Genomic DNA, 4,892 nt, shown 5'->3' on the forward strand with positions numbered 1-4,892 from the left:
CTCGCTCCAGTGGTGGGGTTATGCCACATGGTCTTTCCTAAACCAATCACCACTAAGGAACTAAAATCTCGTAATTATCTTAAGCCTGTCAGAATTTATCCCTGGGTCTAAAAGAAGGTAGAGATGGTGTTCTCTGAGTTTTCTGGAAGTAAGAGCTAGCAGTCAGGAATGGGGAAATGAATGCAAAGAATGACAAGCAGCCTGGACACCACTGCTCCAGAGAGAAAACCCAGTGCTTGCCACTGTCACTGGAGGCATATGTTGTCGATTTTGTGGATCTAAGACAAAAAGTTTCAAAACTTTGGTATTTCCAGAGAGTTCAATAAAAATTCAAGGGGAATCCGCAGGAAAGTTATGAATAAACTTTGCAAGTGGATTAAAAAAAAAAGGTCAGCAGTGGGCATTGCTTCCACTGATAAGACCCTTTCTCTAGGAGCTTTCACCCATTGCCCTGGATTCATGATGGATGGATGGATGGATGGATGGATGGATGGATGGATGGATGGATGGACAGATAGATGTACACACACATACATTTTGCAACTTGTTTCTACAGCTTGTGAAGCACTTTATTTTCTATCGCCTTCTATTTCACTGTGTTTAAACTGTCCATCCCAGAGTAGTGAAGTGATTGATACAGGGCTCAGCATCTGGCTTACTGCTACAGCCCACTATTACAAGTCACCATTTGAAAAGCTCTGCTCCTTCAAGCCTCTAGCAAGCCGTGCTACTATTTTTGTAGGCTATATGATAGCATTATTTCTGAACTGCTGTAAGTATACTGTTTTAGTTAATTCTGTGAGTATCATCATTAACCCCACGTTATGGCTAGGGTCACACAGTGAGTGGTGGAAGTGGAGTCAGGGACATGGAAAACTCCAAAAGTTGGAGTTCTGATTTAAAGTAGTTTTCTTAAAGCAGGGTATGGTGGTACATGCCTGTAATTCCAACACTCAGAAGGCTGAGGCAAGAGGATCATTAGTCTAAATCCAGCCTGGGCTAATAGCAAGAGATTAGCTCAATAACTAAATAATAAATAAGTAAATAAATGATGTTTTAAGAATGAAAATATACTATTTACTTCAGTAAAGTCTAGTTTTCTTCAAGTGTCTACTGTAAAAACTGAAGCATAATTTTCATGCTATATAATTGAAAATGGCCGAGTGCAAATGTTCCTGGGAAATTACCTCTGCCAGACCAAATGGAGAGTTGCACAGTTCATCAGGCAATCAATTAGAACTAATTAAGGGATATTATTTGGAGATGATTCTGAGCCTATTAGAGAATGCTTTGTGCTAAGATTTCTAAACTGCTTTGGAGCAGATTCAGCTTACAAACCCTAAGAGTTCACATAAGATAGTTCACAAGCTGGAAGTCTGATCTGGAGAAGTTCAAAGTTTTCTTCTGCCCCATCGCCTCCACTCTTCCAATTCTGGTGATCTGCTCTAAGGGTTTCCTGCCAGTCATCAAAGAATGTATGACATTAAAGCTATTATGGCAGTGTTAAAGGAAAAATCCTTGAGCTTCATGTGTACTCTTTACTTATCAAGACAAAAGACAGAGCCAGCTAATGAGCTCTGAGCCCAGGTCACAAAGAGAATGAACAGTGAGAGATCTACTTCTGCATTTAGATGACTGGGGCACTGCAGGCCAGACCCACTCTGTGACGCATCACAGGAAACTGCTTCTCCAACCTCCTTTGCTAAAAAGATGGAGTAAAGGCTTTGCATGGGCCGCCTTTGACTTGGGAAGACCCACAGTAATGACCCCATGCTAGGATCATCCAGTTTTCCCACAGGTGAGGAAGCCAGCTGAGGAAAGGATGATGGAATAGCTGAGGGAAACTGAGAGGACAGGAGGGTAACAGGAGTCAGGGGAACCAATAGCAGAGTCACTCAAACTGTCATCTAGGGCCTCTCTGACAGATGGAGAAGCTGACAGGCCAGCAACTGGTGGTTCAGAAGTCACCAAGCGCAGTGATTAACTGTGCCGATGGGCTTTTCCATCCATGATGGAGTGTATGTAAGGCACTTTCCTCATCTTAGCCAAGAGTGTAAGACTCCTTAATAATTCTGGCTTATTTTTTCCCAGTAATTCTTTTTTAAGAAAATATATTTTTATGTATTCATCACAAGCAGAGCAAGAAATAGAGACAATGGGTGCACCCCTTGTCATTGCAAATGAACTCCAGATGCATGTATCACTTTCAGTATCTGGCTTTACATGGGTACTGGAGAATTGAACATGGGCCGTTAGGCTTTGCAATTGCCTTAACCTCTGAACCATCTCTCCAGCTCTAGTAATTCTTGTTTTTTAAATCTTTTAAAAAATTATTTGAGAGAGAAAAGGAAAGAGAGATAGTGCAGGGGAGCACCAGGGCCTCTAGCCACTGCAAATGAACTCCAGACACATGTGTCACCGTGTATATCTGTCTTACCTGGTTACTGGGAAATTGAACTTAGGCCTGTAGGCTTTGCAGGCAAGTGTCTTAACCATCAAGCTATCTCTCCAGCCCTGCACTCATTTCTTAACCTTTTGCTACCCAAAGGTCCATCAAAGGTACATTTTATGTTGCTTTGTATTTTATTTTCATCAAGAGTTGTATTCAGCTACATAACTGTCTGACAGTGGATTTCCTATGTCACTTTTGTTGAGTAGAATAAAATTAATGTGGTAGATGCTGCCACTGAAATCTAGGAAATGCAGCCTTCAGGAAATTAAAATGGTAAAAGTATTGCAAATCGCCTCTGTGAAGCTTGGTAAGGACTATTTCTATTCCCAATCACTATGGAGCAATCAATACAGAATTATATGTGTAAAAACCAAAATTCTCATTTTTACATTTCCCTGATTTCTCCATTAAAACTCAGACTCTTTAGAGACAATGAAATTTCTACTTCTCTGAATTCCACCCCAGAGTTCTCTTACTAGACTGCTGTGTTTACTTGATGCATTGTTTGAGAAGCCGGCTGACTCTATGAAAGCAAGAACAAATGGTTGCAAAAAGTTTAAGTGTAGATTTCAGTTATAGCTCTAGAGGTTTCTCATGTGTAAAGAAAAATATGTTCACTGATGACTCCTTGGACTATTCTTTTTATATATTTTATTTATTTATTTATTTATTTATTTATTTATTTGAGAGAGAGAGAATGGGCATTCCAGGGCCTCCAGCCACTGCAAGTGAATTCCAGATGCGTGCACCCCCTTGTGCTCCTGGCTTACGTGGATCTTGGGGAGTCAAACTTGGACCCTTTGGTTTTGCAGGCAAATACCTTAACCATGAAGCCATCACTCCAGCCCTTCCCTGAACTATTCTTGTCAACATGCTCAATAAAATCAGTTCATCAGAGTCACATAAGAAAGTTAATAAGTGTAGAATGTCAGAGAAGAGAAATCCCAAGAGAAATTAAAGCTCCCTTTTGGAAAGGGAGGACATAAAAGTCATATATCAACAGGACTCTGAACTAAATGCACAGGAAAAACAAAACTTAAGACTCCCAAGAGAATCTTCCATATTCAGCCTTAGAAACAAGTAGGAATAAACACAGGGGACTGACTTGGAACCTCTTTCTCAAGTAGGTTCAGCAAACAGGCTAACTTAGAGATAACTAGCAGAGCCCCACTCCCATGAGCTCCTCAGAGTGTGAGAGGTCCCATCTCCTTCATCTACTCTTTAGGGCAACCATGCACACATAAAGACCTAGCACCAGTAGACATGAGGAGGATATCTGACCCAGAGAAGCCAATAGCTACAGAGAGTATCAGATGCAAGGGAGACCCTGGGTCTGGAGGCCTTAGGGACATCCTGCAGCCAGGAGGGACAATCCATCAGGGAGGATCTCAGAAACCTTCTCATACTTGATACAACTAGAAAGTGTGCACTAACATCCATGCAGTGCTATAATCATTGTCCTAGTAGTATTTAGGCATTTAATTACCATAACCTCCCTGTAAGAAAGGAAACTATTATTATATCCATTTTGCAAATGAGGTAAACAAAGTTTACCACAGTCAAGTAAATTATTTGAGTCCACACAGCCATGGTGGGAGCAAGTGTCCAACCCAGAAAGTCTTCTACAGATCCTCCTGATCTTAACTATGACACTGTATTTATATATTATTATATTATATATTATATATTATATTGTTATATTATTATTATTTATGTATATCTATATGTGCAATGTTGGGGTATGTGTGTGGGGTTATGGGGGGAGTGTTAAAATAAGAGTCAATCCATGCCTTTTGTCACAGCAACTGAATTGTGTTATGGTATATCCTTTCAGCAGCAGCACTTCAGGGTCATAAAAAGAATAGCAAGAATGATAAGAAGTTAATAATAATAATAATAATGATGATGATGATGATGAACTATTGACAAACCTGCAGATAGATTTAGAGGAATTCCCCCACAGCCTCAGCAGCTCTTCGGAGAATTCAAGCTGCCCATACATAGAATACTTTCCTCTGGAGGAGTCCAATGATTGCTGTGGAATACTGTTCTCCAGGTATGCCTGCTGCTGTCTTGAAGTCAGAGCAACTGTGAGTACTCATAGGAGACCCTTACAAGATTGCACCCACTAACATCATCTCATGCAAAGGGAGGACTCCCAAGGCACATGAGGCAGCTTGAGAGACTCAGGAAAAGGCCCTGCCCCTCCCAGGACATATAAGCATAGAACAAACTGCTGAAGAGGGGAGAGAGGACTCTTCTTTGGTGGTGTGACCACCCATAAATTGCTTATGCTCCTACAGGGGACCCTAATCAATCTCATTGGTTGATTCACCAAGCTACACTTGGGTGAAATAGTTTCTTTGGTCTGTCATTGGTGCCCTATCTGAGGTAAACAGACACTGTTCATGTCTCCCCAGGAGAAAATTCAACAAAAGTA

Source organism: Jaculus jaculus, chromosome 6 (genome assembly GCF_020740685.1).
Source record: "Jaculus jaculus isolate mJacJac1 chromosome 6, mJacJac1.mat.Y.cur, whole genome shotgun sequence".
Taxonomy (NCBI): domain Eukaryota; kingdom Metazoa; phylum Chordata; class Mammalia; order Rodentia; family Dipodidae; genus Jaculus; species Jaculus jaculus.